The following is a 17,089-nucleotide window of genomic DNA, read 5'->3' as shown; positions in this document are numbered from 1 at the left end:
ACTTAATTAGAATTTCAGAAATGAAGTCTTTGATCTTACGTTTAAGAAAATTGTCAGTTAACATAAGGAATTATAACCCCTTTCCCATTTAATATTTTTAAGAAGAGATCGTGTTTTAAAGCTGTTGCTCTTCATAAAGCCAATGCTGTTAATAAGTACATATATGTATAAAATTGTATCTACAGCTATGGTAAATAAATATAGATTTATAATACCTGACATTAAGAGATTATTTGAAACAGTAGATGGGTACAGTAATCTGTCAGACAAAATGCTGCATTTGATCTGAAAACTTTGTCCATGTCCTTGAAAAGACACTTGGTTTATCCAGAGAGCATGGGTGTATTGAATCTTGGCTCTGCAGCTATCTAATTCCATGACCTCGGACATATTTAACCTTTCTCATTATTTGTAAAGTAGGAATGACAATTCCTACCTCATAGCTTGCAGCAAGGATTTCATTTGATAATACCTAGAAATTCTCAGAGAACCATGAAAATCATAGTAGTTTCCTACCCAGTATTATAATCTCAATTCTGTTATCCAGTAAAACTTCCCAATATGGGATAACTCTGGATACTCAAGATAGGTATCTTTTTTTCATTTTCTTTCAGTAGTTTTTATTTTTGGGAATGTGGCATTATATTCTTTTGGCAGTAGAGGTAGAGAGGGAAAAACATGAACACCTGTGCTCTTTTCTTTTAAACAGTTAATTTGTAATGGATCCATGGTTCCCACTTCCAGCATAACAATTCCTATGATTTAAAAAAGAAAAAAAATGCTAGATTGTCAAATGACCCAGCAAACAAAGGAGAGAGACAGAGAGAAAGAGAGACAGAGAGAGGGCTAGAAACCCAGGAATACGAGGGGAAATGTTAGTTAAATTCTTTTTATCAAGCAAATGCTCAACCATTCTTTCTAGGCATCAATTAAGTAAGAGTGTGGTTTTAATTTTCTGCTTTTTCTTACTAAGTTCTGTTTCACTGTAAAATTCACTACAATGTGAACAGTTCCAATGAATGATTAGGAAGATTCACACAAAGCTCTTGGTTAGACATAGTTCCACCAAAGAATGGTTCAGGTACTGCTGAGAGTTAAGCATAGTGAGTTCCTCCGAAGCATTTCATGTATATATATATATATTTAACTGCAGTATCAGCCATTGTTCATCTGAAGCATAGAAACAGTCAAAGAATCAACCAGAGAATTCTATGTGAGTCAGCATCCAGAATTTGGTGTTGGAGTGGCCACTGTACCTGGTATCAATGAGCTGTCTGGGCTCAGCCCTTCTGGTCTGGTGTAGAGAACTCAGTAGCTCTTGTCAAAAGGGTGACTCCTGGACTCGGAGTTCGTATTCAGGGGCAGCAAGGAGTTTCAGGCTTCCTCAGTGTCCTGTTATTTCTCTTCCAGGACTTTGAATAAACAGAGCTGATCCTTCCTTGATAAAAGGAGCTCTAGGCCTGCACCTACGTATAAGCAAGACTACCTTAAATTTCTATACCCTCCCCTTCAGTGGGTGACTATAGTAAATTCCAACAGAAAGATCCCCTTCTAAGGAGATTGCCTTTAGTCTCTTAAAGGTGGACAAGCAATATACTAATAATTTCAAACTGTATCTGGACTTTAATAAGCCCTGCAATGGGCTTTAATAAGCTCCATCGGTCTTTATTAGTGGAGGTTACCAGGACCAGTATGAAATGTTCTGTTTAGTTTTTTCCTCTGATATGCTACTTCTTATTATTTTCACAAACACTTCATTGCCCACTACTATATCAACATTCCAAAGCTTACTACATATACCAGATACATATGCACACACATATTCACATCCACAGATGCAAACACAGATGATGACTTTCCAGAATATTTATGTACGTGGGTATAAAATTGTGAGAATTTGTGCCTTGGAAAAACATACAAATATCTTGAAATGTGTGCCAACAGTCTAACTTATATTTAAAGAAATAATTACTGTTGAAAACTTGATTAATGAACAAGGCTGAACAATGCTGGATGTGAGTCAAAAGCAAGTAAATGAAGAAATGTCTTGGGTTCTTGCTGCTAATTCCAACTACTAGTACTAAAAACTCCCCTTGAAATTTTAACTGAGTATTATATTAATGAGTATGATGAATTTTATATTTCAGTATATAAAAATGTTACAAATGCTCTTAATAATATGTGTTAAAATATCAAGATTGAATACTAGATGATGGTGTTGCTTCAAAGTCATTTATAAAGGCTGACTTAAAATTGCATAGAGTAATTGGATCCATAAGAGAACAAAGAGACCCACGAATCTGGCCTTGAATGGAATAAGAAGATTCATTTGAAAGAGAATCTCATTCTTGATGTATTTCTATATATTGTCCTGGTAATCTAAGCTTTCGCCTACGCTTTGTTTGATAGAACGTACAAACATTATGCACATTGCAGTCATTTGGTTTTAAAACAGATCCCATCTTTTCAAATGAGAAATACAGACTCAGATCATGCTTGCCCCCTGGTGTGTATGTAGCTGCATTACAACTATGTTCAAAGACGTACAATCTAAATGGAGTGATATAAGTAGTATTTTAAGAGAATGGATAATACGCAATTTTCAACTAGTTGACAGCTACCCAAATTATATAAGGTACTTTGTAAAATGGCTGTCACCTTCGGTATTTGTATTAGTTTACATTTATTTGCCATAACAAATGCCACAGACTGGGTGGCTTAAATTACAGAAATTTATTTCCTCAACTTTCCGTAGGCTAGAAGTCCAAGAGCAAGATGTCAGCTTGGTTTCTCCAGAGTCCTCCCTATTTAACTTTTGGATAGCCGCCTTCTCACACTGCATGTTCACCTGGGCTTTCCTGTGTGTGTGTACATCCCTGGTGTCTCATCCTCTTCTTACAAAGATACTAGTCATATTGGATTAGGGCCCATCCTAAGAACCTCTTTTTAACTTAATTGCCTTAGCTTCAAATACGGTTACATTCTGAGGTACAGGGAGTTAGGAATTCAAGATATGGATTATAGGAGGACCCAGTCCAGCCCATAATAGTATTCAATTATAGATTTGAAGTGGATACATAAATATCAGTATAAAACATCCTTGATATTTCAAGACAATGCAGCTTTTCCATTGGAGGGACCAAGAGCAGGCTGCCCCAAGATGTGCCATTGTGACATGCAGATTATTTCAGAGTTGAGATCCATCGAGGCCTAAAACACCCAGCAAAATACTTTGACCTCTCACCCCACAATTGCATATAAAGAATTTAGATAGAGGAACTACTTCCTGGAGAGTTATTACCATAGACAGGAATATTAGAATGTAAACCAGGTGTGGTAGACAGGGAGGGAAGTGGCTAAGCCTGTTAAAAATCCTCTCTGTGGCTCATTGTTTTGGTGTGGCCCATCAAGTATTTTGTTTACCAAACATTTACTCCTTTCATAATTCTGTGAATTACTTTCCTTTTCCTTTGAAGTGTCAGACTTCCACACCCCTCTCATTGGTTCAGGATGACATATATACCTCATTCTCCCTGACTGTCTTTGGAACCCATGTTTGTGGCTTCCCCATACAGATGTAAGTAATGTAGGTAAAGTTGCAATATTTCCAGAATCTCTTGCCTGGCCTTAGTGCATCTCCATATCTGTAGGTACTTCCAAGGGGTGGAGAAACGTAGCCATTTCCATATCAATAGGTAATTACAAGGGCCAGCAGGGCATATCTGGACCAGAGAGGTTGGGTGGGGTCCCTTCCTCCGTAGCCTGGTCCAGAGAGACCCTGGAGAACAGAAGTGCATGACTCTTGTAAGCAATAAATGGGTTTTTCCCACTTTATTTCTTTCCCTTTGACTGATTTCAGTTTCAAAAGCATTTTTCCCTGTAATTTTCTCCCTGGAGTTACAGTAAACATTGTTTTTTTTTCTCCTGTTTATCTGTCTCATGTCAATTTGATTCTTAGACAAGCTAGAAGACCCTTGAAGGGTGGAGAAAATTTCTTCCTTCCCAACAACCATCATTCATTTGTTTTTAGAGAATTTAGAGGGATTGCACTATATTTTGTAAGTTTCTACCAATGTGTAGAGTTCCAAGCACATGGTAAAATCTCAGTAAATTTTTGTGAATGAATGATACCATGAGATGGCATTATTTAAATTTAGAGAGCTGATTTCCTTACTCTCATTGACATCTTCCTCCACTGTCATTTCCTTAAACTGATAATTTCATTCCATTTTATGAATCTGACAGAGAACCTTTTGGGAAGGACTGAGTGCTTACAGGTCTACTGAAAAAGGAGAATTAAAAAGTAGGTAAGAACAGCCTACTTTCTTTAACCAAGTAACATAACTACAGTGGAAAGTATAAGTGTGATGAAATTTAGAAATTAAATTTTACTCTCATGATTTTGGAGACATATGGGTGAGTACAAGGTAGAGTCAAAAAGACTGTGCTCTTTCATCAATGCTCTTTCTCTCTTTGAACTGGATTTATGTCAAGGGTTCTCAGGAATTCTAATTGACATCTGACAAAAAATAAGGACAAAGTAAAATGAAATGTATTTTGATTATTACTAATATTTGAAGAATTAATATAGTCTCCATAAATCAAGAACGATTTTAGAGGTAAAAGTCTCAATGGGTTGAGTTTGTTCTCCTTGGTCCTTGTTCCCAAATGCAACAAAGAATTGAAAGGCAGAGACAGAGAAGCAAAGCAGAGTGAAAGTTATTTGAATACACTCCAAGGGAGGAGTGGCTGAGTCAAGGTAGACAAAGGTCCCAAACTTTGTGGGTGGGGAGGGGGGAATCACCTAGCTGGGAGGCCCTTCTTTTGATTGACAGGGTGATATCACTTGATTGACAGCTTTAGTTACACACCCATTCCTCTTGGTGCACATGTCTTTTCCCAGAATGCACACAGAAAAGCCCATGGGGTAGGGTGGGAGGCAAAACCACAGTTTTATTTTGATGAGATTTTGACGAGGTGTGTTTTGGGTGGGTCTTAGTTTTGTTCCATTGGGATCTGGTTGGGACCAGTTTGGCCTGGTCCCATAAACAAGAAGTTATCTCCCTGCTAATCTTTGTTGTCTTCCTGTGGGACCCCCTACCTGGGCAGAGTTTTTCCTTGAACCTTATCTTCACTTTCCCCAGCTGTTCATGTCTATCTTTCTACCTAACAGAAGGACCATACGCTATTTTCATTGAATGAAAGAAAACAGGTGCAATCACGATGGGCCACAAGACTTGCCACGGTCTGCTGAGATACTCCTTTTCTTGGACTGGATGGTGTTAGGCTGGAGGAACGAAAAACAAGGACATGCAAACAGAACAGAGAGATGCCATAGGGGGAGAACAAACTAGACCCCAAGGTCTGTGCCTTATATGGAAAGGGGACAGCTCTTCCTGAATTCCATCCTTCTGATGTGCCAACTAAGACCCCGATGTCAGCCTCCTTCCTCTTGGAAGGAAAAAAGTTTCTAGTTGTCTATTATGTCACCTTTAGCCAATCATACCTCTCCTCGCCCCCTAGGATAGCTTGCCCACTCTTCCCCCTCCTAATCCCTTATAAGCCCCCACCTCCCTGACTGGGTGTGACTTCCCCAGCCTGTAATACCCAGACCGCAGAACATCACTGGGGAGTGGCATTCAAATAAACTACCTGGCCCTTTGTTGCCTCTCTTCGCCTGCTTATTTTGGCTAAAATTTATCTTACAGATGGTACTTACATGGATGTTCTTTTGTTTTTACTCTTCTCAAGTTGCATTCATATTTATGTTCAGTTATTTGTATAAGTGTTTCATGTGTTGTTTTTTTCTTTAATTATTGACAGAATTAAAAGACTTTAATATTAATTCTAAAGCAGTCATGAAGTAGATATGAAAGTTTTGGCAGATTTTTTAATTCTCCCATGAATTTTCTTAAGTCAACTCAAGGTGCTGCTTGGGGTGGTCCAGTGCTTACCTCTGCAGTATCCATGAATTTTTTCTGCAGGAAGGGGATCACAGCATACTGGAAGGTTATAACTTTCACTCCCAGTTTGACCTGAGAGAGCATGGCTCACCTCTTGGCTGCTGTGGTCCAAGGTCTGAACAATCCCTACTCCATCCCTCCTCCAATTCCCTACAGCACAGACTCAAACTATACTGTTTATAAAACTTGGTCAATGACTAGAGAAAGACAACTGGGGGTTACCTTGAAGTTACATAGCTTTGCAGAGCCCTCAGATACTGGCCTGGCCAGTTGCCAGTCTCCTTGTGGACTTTCCCAGAATCTGCCTCTTTGAAAAATGTTCCAGAACCATCCTTCAGAGCCAACCTCATCCCCTCCCAGCAAGACGGAATTCAAACCTTCCTTTCAGAGCTATGCTCCTACCCTGTGGCTCAAAGGGACAATTCTTCAGATCTTAAAGATAAAACATGATTCTGAAAGATACTCTTCTGCCTCTTTAAACACCATCTTTTAATTTTTAAAAATCTTTAAAAGTCTAGATGGCTCAGAATTCAATACCACCAAGGGGAGTAAATCAATGGCCTAGTTGGAGCTACACCTTGAGCACTTCATTTCTCTTTGTCATCTTCCTTCAGGGTGGAGTTCATCTTGCCTGCACATAATTCCTGTAGTCTACATTCCTAGCTCCTGGTCCTAGGAGCAGCTGTTCACAAGAACAGATACACTCCTCCACAAAGAGCTGTTTGCACCCATAGCACACAATACTACAACTTAAAAAATAAATAACATTTCTCCAAAGTCCATATTAACTAGAGATACCACTTTGCATAGAACCCTTTCACATCATTGCCCAGAAGAGTATAGACACAGGTTTTCAAGTATCTCTGACAGCGTCTCTTCTGTCTGTCTTACTTTTGCAAATCTCAATGGCATTTTATGTGGCCTTCCCTAAAAATGGACTGTTTGCACTAAAGGTGGATTGAAGTCATTAGACAAATTCCTTCCAGTTTTGAAATTTGATAGATATGTCCAGTTTCCTTTATGTCCATGAAAGTTTTAAAAATCAAGGGCAAAAAGCAGGGCTTAAGCAAGTGTTGCCCTCCATCTGCCTTCTCAGCCATCTCTAAGAGGAGTGACTTCTCATGGTAACAAGGTTTAGTGAATAGCAGTACAATCTCAAGATGTTGCCAGAAAGTTTCCCTTCCCCTTCAGTGTGTTACGAAGATTGCTTTCTTTTCCTCATGTGATTGGTCTCTGAGCTTTTGTAATGTCCACTAACTGAACAATCCCTACTCCATCCCTCCAATTCCCAATTCCCTATAGTAGAGACTCTAACTTTACTGTTTATAAAACTTGGTCAGTTTTGAGTTTATCTGAGACACTGAACTGCAAAGAAAGCATAAAATAGCTACATATGTATCATCATATCTCCTTTTTAACTTTTCTAAAACAAAAACAACATGTTTCAACAAAGTAGTAAAATAAGTACAGAAATACAGACATATGCACATACTCTCTAGGTTAAAGTCTTGGCTGACAGAGTGTTGTGTTGCTAGATTCCCATGATACTGGTTGATAGAGCACATGGCCCAAGGAAAAGAGGCCACTGTTGCTTCTGTTCAGGTCCTTATCATCTAATTCTCTCATTCAGTCAACTTTGCTATGAGGGTTGCTAAATACAAATCACACCCATGTCCTCAAGGAGTTTAGGATTTTTTTGAGGGTGGCAACAGATAAGAAAAGAGATTCCGTTGCTGTTAGTATGTTATGCTGGGTATTTGCATAAAAGCAGAGCAGGAAACGTAGACCATCATTTGTGGTTAGCAAAGGGACTTGTCTTGTAGTCAGAAAGCCTGAGAAGTGGCAAAAAAGAATTTCGGGTTGAGTGAGCACATCTACACCCACGGGCAGGTGGAGGGGGGAACATCTGGGAAGCAGCTGGAGAGCAGAGAGCCTCCTGCCTGGGAGCAGGGAGGAGGCGGGGAGGGAGAGATGGTACATCTGAAAAAGTAAGCCACAACAAAATTACAGAGTTGTGCCATCTTCCTGAAAGACACTGGGAAAACTTTGAGGCTAGGAACCCCCTGGTCAGCTGTATACTACGAACTCCCAGCTAGAGAAAGAATGGAGGCTCGCTCACGAGAGACAGGGAGAAATGTAAAGGAAGAAATGGAGTGCTCCAAGGGTTCTCAGCCAGAACGTTTCTGATCATGGCCAGCACCCTCAGGATAAAACAAATCATTCCTCACATGGCCTTTAAGGCCTTCATGTGACTCAATATGCTCACTCCTTTCCACCCCGGCTGCCTCTCTGCTTTAGGACCACTGGGTATGGTTCCTGAATACTGCACCCTCCTTCAGCCAGGCAGCTCTTCAAGCCATTCCCTGTCCTTAGAATATTCACGGATATTCTCCCTTTCTTCTTTCACCCCTTTCTGGCCACTCCTCCCTTCCCACTTCACCTGGCTAGCATCCACTATTCTTTAGCAAAGCATTCCCCTGACCCGGAGCCTAATTGTTTTGGCGTGGTGGACCAGATGACTCAGAGCACCCTGTACCAAAGTATGCAGTGATGTATGCTTCTGGAATTTTCATTCTTATTCATCAAAGGGTTAGGAAGATGCATATCTTGCAGACTGCTATCAACACTAAGGTCAGAGGATAGAACATATATCCTAGTCAAACATTTGTCTAATGAATACCAGAAAGTGCTGAAAATTTTATCAGAGAGATCTCCCCAGTTACTATAATCATCTAAAAAAAGGCAAAAATTGGTGTTAGAATTTCCAGAGTATACAGTGGAGGGAGGGACATAACCAAAAAAAACCAGTAGGGAGCTAAAAAGTACAGAAAGATATTCTATATTATGAGAGTAAGATGATAATGAAAATTTATACTACTAGTATATATTAGAATATATTGTGGTATGGTGTTATAATACAATATGAAATCAATTAGCTTGACCTTCATAAAAATTCCTTTTGTATGGAACATTTTGGGCAAAGAAAAACCAACCAAAGTGGGGAATTTATTATATGACAGTACTGTAAACTTATTATAAGATAGTGTTATGCACATTTCACTTAAAATGTTTCTAAAAAAGAAATAAATAAATTAACCTACTGTAATACAATATTATGCATATTTTATTTTAAAATTTCCATTTGTGACAGGGTGAGTACATATTCAAATCAAATCCAGATGTTGTAGATATTTTGACTTAGTAACTGTTGAATAATCTCAGTGTACCCAAAATGTTAATCATATAACCAATATTTTCTCTTTCTATTTAGGATCCTGATTGCAAAGTTAGGAAAATAGAATTAGTGTATATAAGGAGGTTTTGAACCTGTAAGGATAGAAATTAGAGCATCTCAATAAATCCTCAGCTCTAAGAATGAATGAAGTCTGTTAAAAACCAAAATTCAAACAGGGGAGGTTGAAGATTCAACTGGATTTACAAGCAATTCATAAATCTGGCAGCAACCCATCTAGCAAGTAAAGAGATGCTCTGAGGAATTGTACAAAATGGGAAGGGGCAGTGAAATTATTAGCCAAAGAAAATAAAGGATTATTTCAGGCTAGGTCACCCTCTTAGGAGGAAGAGTGGGGGGTCTTAGCATGCAGATCTTCTTTTAGGGGGATGAAGAGGGCCATGTGACAGATTACCTCATTGGTGCTGACCAGAAAATTCCTGATTGACTGTTTAAAGGTCACATTCCTGAAATAGGTTGAAACTGTAATTAAGTCTTGGCTTGGGGGCAAATGACTCTATTTGGCCTTGTTAAAAAAGTAAGTCAGATGAGCTGTTTGGATTTACATTACTGAAATATAAAGAGGAAGCTCAAAAACAACTTCACACTTATTCAAACAAATTAGAATCAGGGACACCTAAGATTTTCAATTATTTCCTCACAGAGTAAGCTGTTTCCAATTTCATAGATAAAATACACTGGAATATCTTCATAGTATAAATTATTTTTCTCCTAAAATTTGGTATTTAATGTGTTTAATGCAACATATTTTATATGCACAAAATTATTCAGACCTCATAACAGCTCATGACATTATTCTAACACTCTGTAATGTAACATTTTAAACTGATTATAATAAAGCCAAATTTAAGTTTCAAAGTGAGTGAGGCCTTCAATAAGTAGTGATATCTTTTGAGTATGGTGATATAGAGATTCTCAGACTTCATTTACAGTTCCCTCTATATTATATTTACGTGTGTGGGTGTATATTGATGCCGTGTCTGAGAATGTGTAACCTATCAACTTTGCTTTCCTTGTGCCATGTCTCATTTATTTAAAGAAGGGAAACTTCAGGCTTCTTTGTGAAATTCCCTTTTGGGAGACTGTTCCTGAAATTATGGTTGAATAATATGCTCTTTTTACTTGAGACTGGGCAATGTGAAATGACTGACACGCTGCTGATTCATTCTCATCAAGTATTTGCTAGAGAAGTGATTTATTTTGCTATTTTGTCTTTTGATCAGATGAAATCAAGGCATACACATTAGCAGTATTTATACATAAAACGTTTGTCTTATTTTCATTTGCATCATCTTTTATGTAATGCTGCCATCGTGTGGTCACTTGGTCAAGTTTTAAAAATTATATTCAGGGCCAGGGTACCAGCCTGACCTGCAAAGCACTACAGAATGTTATTACCTTCCAACATCACAGAGGATATTTATTCTCATAAGTATTAGCTTCTTCATTGTCACTGAATATCTGTGATTTTTTTTTGTGGCATCTGAAAATTTTAGGTAATTTTCCTGAGGATTTCCTTACTTACTTAAAGTATATATATTATATACTTTAATATAATTCGATATATTAAATTCTATATCAATTAATATTAACATCTGCCTAGAAAAAGGAAATGTTTTAAAATACTGTCTTCACACAAATTTGTATTTCATGATGTATATCCTATCATGTGCCTGTGTACAATAAAATCATTTATATTAAATCAAGCAATTTCATATTTTCTGGACATATAAAGTAAAGTAGAAAAGTTATAGTTAGAGCTAAAGATAAGTGGTCCTTGTCATTATTCATGCTCTAGGATATGGAGTAATTAAAAAATTTGGTTGAATTTCATAATTGTTATAGAACCTATAGCCAGGAAGGAGTTGAATCATTTTTTTTTCTTAGATTAGGTCCTTTTTTATGTTGGTTAAATTTTTTCTCATTTCTTAAAGACTTTATCTTTACAAAATAGTTTTAGATTCACAGTGAAATTGATCTCATATAGCCCCTGTCCCCACACATGCATAACCTGCCCTGTTATCAACATCCCAACCAGAGTAGAACATTTCTTATAATGCATGAATCTACATCAACACATTCCTATCACCCAAAGCCCATAGTTCATGTTAGGTTCATTCTTAGTGTTGTACATCCTGAGCTTGGGCAAATGTCTACTGATGTGTTGGGGAGGAAGAAATTTCTTCTACCCAATGAGGGTCTTACAGCTGGTCGAAGAATCAAATTGACATGGATAGATTAACAGGAGAAAAAAACAATGTTTACCTACACACGTGTGGGGAAGCCACAGACGTGGGTGGGAAGACAGGGAGACTGAGGTAGATGTCATGCTGAGTGAGCCACGGGGAGGAGTGGTGCTGGGTTGGGGGATGGGACAGTCTGAGACTGCAAAGGAAAAAGGAAGCAACTCACAGGATTGTGAAGAGAGTAAATGTTTGGTAAACAAAATACTTGATAGGACATGCAGAAGCAGTGGAGAGGCACAGAGAGGAACTCTTAACAGGTTCAGCTGCATACCTCCCTGTCCACCACACCTCGTTTACACTACGCTAAAACTCTGTACAGTGACAGCTCTTTTTCCTTCTACTTCTTTTTATGCAGTTGGGGGGTGGGGGTCAGAGTATCTTCCTGAGTCTTTTGGGCCTTGATGGTTTTCAACTCAAAATAATCTGCATATCACAATGGCACATCTTGGGGAGGTCAACCCTTGGCCCCTACACAGAGTATCCAATATTAGAATTTCAATCATACAGCGGAATTTCACTGCCCAAAAGTCCTGTGCTCCTATTTATTCATCCTTCCCTCCACCATAACCCTGAGCAACCACTGATCTTTTCACTGTCTGCTTACTTTTGCTTCTTTCATTTTTCTTTAATCTTAACAGCAAGATATGATACTCTACCCACTGTTAGGGTACACAAACCATTCTCTACACAATTCAATATTATGTGACATTCAGATAAAATCATTGTGTTCTCCACTCTCCATCTGGACCTTAGCACAAAGTATGCTTTATTGGAGCCTTTCTGCTCAGTAGCCGTGCGATTTACTCATCAGACACTGCCAGATGGGAACATGAGAAAAGAGAGGAGAACAGACTTTGAAAGAATCAAGGGCCATATGCAAAAGGCCTGGTAGGAATGACCATAGAAAAACACAGGCGAAAGTCACAGGGTGCCCTTCCATTTCCTCACCTTGTTCAAACGTAAGGAGTATTTCCTCTCCTGAGATCTAGCAGTGTTTCCAGTGCCCAGGACCTGAGATGAGTTGCCTCAGTCCTGGGATTAGTCACAGTTACTCTCGTTCTCCTTTGGTGGGTCTCAGTTGCTTCTGAAAGAGCTTTTCCTTATCAACAAGGACAGTAGGTTTATTTTAGTCTTGTGGACACTCCCAGAAGTCCACAGGCCTAATCTCGCCTAGCCGTGAACAATGAACAGAAAAGAGCATTTATAAGTCCTAGTGTTTACTCTGCCATTAAATTTTGGCACACCACAAGAGCATACAGTTTGGTTGGGCTGAGACTTAGAGCTGATGCTGAAAAGATGGTGCTCCTCAGTGAGGACACTAAACCAAGCAATTTATTTAGCCTTATTGAGGATGTTCCCTCACCAGGCAACTTGCAGTCTAATGTAAGTGGCTGGCATAATGCCCAAGAGCTAATAATGCACAACTCCAGGGGGGCCTGTTACCCTGTGATCTATATTAGTGGCACCCCCAGAATTCAACTTATATAAAAACACATTATGAATGGAGCCCCATGGACTTGTGCCATATGGTGGCCCTAAATGCCAGGTATAGAAAAGAAACTTGATATTGGTTCATGTACGTGTCTTCATGTTTTCATAACCTTTTATGAGGAAATAGGTGCCTATTGATAGTTTATCATTTGGGGGAAGCAGGTACTAACTGGGGTAAATATTTGATATATTCTATGCAATCAAAAAATTATCTAAGTATTCTGCTAATAAGTGTCAATGCACGGTATTTTTCATCAGGTTCTGAAATCTTTTCAAGTTAATCAAAATGATAGCTATCACTTAAATAACACAATATATATCAGGAGCTGTTTTATGATATTTGTGTATAGTGAATCTAGTTATACAATGTTACTACTTTTTCTTCCTACATTGAGAAAGTAAGGCACAGATTAATCACCTTTTCCAGAATCACGAACGTCTTGCTGGTATGAGTTAGCGTTGAAATTTTGGCTGTTAAGAATCAAGCCACTTGGTGGATTTCTCTAAATAAATAATAAACAGATCATTCTATCCATGCTAACATGTAGATATGACCCATTAATATGACTAAAAAATGTCTTATGAGATTAAACATGATCACTAAAAATATTGAAACATACAAAAAGGAACATATTTTCAGCTTCTCACATTTATTTTTTGTTTTTCTAATTGCCTGTGTTTATAAATAGATGTATTCACTCTGTTTGTTTATATCTGCCTCTAAAATCTAGCCAAAAGCTATGAAAATCTCCTTCCAATCTGATGTTTGAAATTTCAGTAGATAGTAGAATATTTTTACTTGAGTTTGCTTTTATGCTGTAAGAGAAAAAGGAAAAACAGTGTGCAAGGAATTACTGATTCAATTATTCTCCAGAGGAAACAACCAGGGAATGTTCTTAGTGACATATTGCCAGAACCCAAAGCGAGTCAGACCCACCTCTGTATCCCAGATTTGACATTCTTAGATGCACTATGTTTTGGTTAAAGGAGGCTTGAGAAGACAGTGGAAAAGCAGCGTGACGTTGGCACAGCAGCAGGTTTCTTGAGCTCTAGTGGAGCTTTGTGTACAAGGACACAATGCATGGCACGATGATGCCAGGGGCTTCTGGAACAAGGAGGAGTCTTGGACAAGGGAAGCAAGTGCGAATGTTTGGGGAGTGGTTTGTTAAAGCAGGTGAGGTGTGCATTTAAATTTCCCAGACACATTTGAGGACGGGTGAGGTGCAGACCACTATGGCTAACTTAACACCAAGTCTCACTCTCCTCCTTAGTAACAGAACTCTGCCTTTTGGAGTTATGCTGCCATCCAGAACAAAAGATTGCATTCCTTCATCCCCCTTGCAGCTCTGTGTGGCCACATCACTAAATTCTGGACAATGAAGTATAAGTAGTTGAGTTTTATGAGGCTTCTGGAAATGCTATTAAAATGAACTCATTTCTGTAAGAGGAAGTTTTGACATTTCTCCTTTCAGTTTGAAAAAATGAACTTGATGGCTGGAACTTCAGGAGTCATTTTGGGACAGGAGGTGAGACCTTGAGAATGGAAATCAAACACTGATGATGAGCAGAAACTCAGGTTCCAGATCTCTGAAGAATGCAATGTATCTGATCTATCTTCCTTGAACTTCCTGTTTCTGGGTTGCTTTTATGTGAATAAATAGACATAATCTTTACTGACAAATTAGTGTAAGAAGGATTCTTGAGTTCCTAATGTAACAGTTGGAGGACAAAGAATCAATCAGGGTAATAAAATATGTGTGTGTCCACAGCCTGATCATGCATAGTAGTGTTTTGCCTATAGTTTTATAAACAATAGTTAGACTGCAAACTGGTTTGGAGGAAAGAATTATCATTTAAACAATAATTTCTGAGAACCTACCATAAGCCATGCCCTGTGAAAACATGGTAGGTTTAGTCAAATAAATGAAAACTTAGTACCTGCTCCCTTCTTCTATGCAGAAGGAATACAAGCTTTTTATAAGTAATATAAAACAAGTTTTAAAAACATATTTTATTTTTAGTGCAATTTTAGGTTCACAGCATTGTTGAGAGGAAGGTTCAAAGATCTCCCATATATCCCCTTTCCCCCAAATGCCCAGCCTCTCCCATTGTTGACATCCACTAGAGTGGTACGTTTATTATAATCAAGGAACCCTCCCTGACACATCATTATCACCCAAAGTCCAAAGTTTACAGGATTCCCCTCTTGGTGCTGTACATTTTCTGGATTTTGACTAATGTGTAATGGTATGACTCTACCTCAGTGGTGTCATAGAGAGTAGTTGCACTACCCTAAAAATCCTCAGTGCACTCTTTTAGAACAATTTTAGAAGTGCTGTTAGAGCACTGACAAAGAAGTTATTATGCTGTGGCTGGAGAGTTCAGGTACTGAGACATCCTGGCAGTCTCATTTATATGACTGTAGGGTGTGTAATGTGTCCTTCTGGGCTTGTCTTCCTAACAGGGTCTCTGCAAATCCCTGGTTGTACTCAAGCTAGACCCCTTTAAGAAGTCATGAAATAGACTGTAATACATTCCTCGGTCTAATTCCAGGATGTTATTTGTTATTAAGTAGTCAGTTGATTGAGCTCACATCTTTGCCTATGCTGTCCAGACTTGGATTTCAGATTTGCTTGTTAAAGTGCATCACACAGTATGACACCCTTTCCAAAAATCCAGTGCTTTAAGTACCAAGCTGGTATCAGTAATACTTGGCTTGTACAGATTGAAAGAGATGTTAGCAAGCTACAAAAATGACTGTGTCATTCTCAGGCAAAATTTCCAAGCAGATCGGGACACAAATTATTTTGAAGTATTGTATTGGAACACTTACAAAGAGGAGTGATCATTTACAACTAAAGTGGTTCACCAAATGTCAGACTATCCAAACTTAGATGAGGTGAATGCTGAAGATGCCCATGTATGTCATATGTGGCAGGACATTTTCAAAATGTTTCTCTGTTCAGTAGTGAATACTGGAAAAATGCAAACTGGGTGATAGCAATCAGAAAGATTTACATTTAAGGGAATGACTCATGATTTTTAAAAGCCTCATTTCTTTCTGTCTTAGTTGCCAATTCTCATTTAGGTATGTGCTCAGACAAGGGAGAAACAAACCGTGAAGAGTGAAGTATGAAAATATGTAGAGGGAGTACCAACAGACACATTTTGCACAAGGTAAGAATGGAAATAGGTAACAGTTTACGAGAGTAGTTCGGCAGGCTCGGTTGCCTGAGCTTTGAATACAGCAGTACTTATATCCAAGCATCTCACCTTCTGTGAGGTTTAATAAATTAACTGATAGAAATAAAATCAGATGTTACATACAACTGGAACATACCATGAATGAAAACTGAGAAACAGACAATAAGTTCAACAATCAGCCTATAATGCAAAGAAATGCAAACTTGCATTCTCATTACATAACTTGGTGTGATTTTTTTTGAGTATCTGATGTTTAAAAATATATTTTTCTCTTAAATTATTATTCAAATTTCATTTTATTTTGAAAGGGTGTGTATTTGGAGGGGTGGGAGGAATAGATCTTAACCCAATTAGGGAAAATTCTCCATGAAGGTATATTCTCTTGGAAAAGTTGATAAAATTATTATAAACTTTAGATCTATTTAAACCCTGACTTGAATAAAATATTCATCCCTATAATTCCTAAGCATATATTAAATAAACATTTAGTGAAACCACATAAATATGTTTGAAATTTTGTCCCATTTAATGCTCCCCTGACCCCTACCCCTGTTCACCAAGCTAAATCCCGTATTTCTTGTAGAACAACAGATAATCTGTAACTCCTCTTGATGTGAAGATGAGACAGTCGGTTATTGTACCTTTCCTGTGCGTCCCTGTCTGTCCTCGCGGGGACCCGTTCATGTAGACATTTTGGGATGTGTTTACTGCTTAGTTGACTCCAAAAATAACACACACTGCCTGTGCAGGAGGTGCTAGGCTTTTGCCAAAGGCCTGCATTTCCATGGAAACCAGACCAGCAGAAAAGAAAGGGTAAGTGAATGCAATCACTCAGCGTTGAGATACAAAGACGAATGTAGACTGCCTGCCTCATCTGAATTCAGCCTGTGAAAAACAGGATCGTCTCTGAGCCTGGACTGCTGAAGGAGCAC

The 17,089-nt window shown here is 38.4% G+C and overlaps 1 long non-coding RNA gene across 1 annotated transcript in view; it reads right to left on the bottom strand.

Moving 5' to 3' along the window:
• LOC118918185 (uncharacterized) overlaps positions 1-12,522 on the bottom strand; it is a 30,364-nt gene extending 17,842 nt beyond the window's left edge. Inside the window, exon 1 of the long non-coding RNA XR_005027039.2 lies at positions 12,411-12,522. This is a non-coding gene — a long non-coding RNA (uncharacterized LOC118918185). The remainder of the gene's footprint in view (positions 1-12,410) is intronic.
• Positions 12,523-17,089: the final 4,567 nt, after the last annotated feature.

Source organism: Manis pentadactyla, chromosome 2, assembly GCF_030020395.1.
Source record: "Manis pentadactyla isolate mManPen7 chromosome 2, mManPen7.hap1, whole genome shotgun sequence".
Classification (NCBI taxonomy): Eukaryota; Metazoa; Chordata; class Mammalia; order Pholidota; family Manidae; genus Manis; species Manis pentadactyla.
This window is presented reverse-complemented; position numbering and strand designations above follow the sequence as displayed.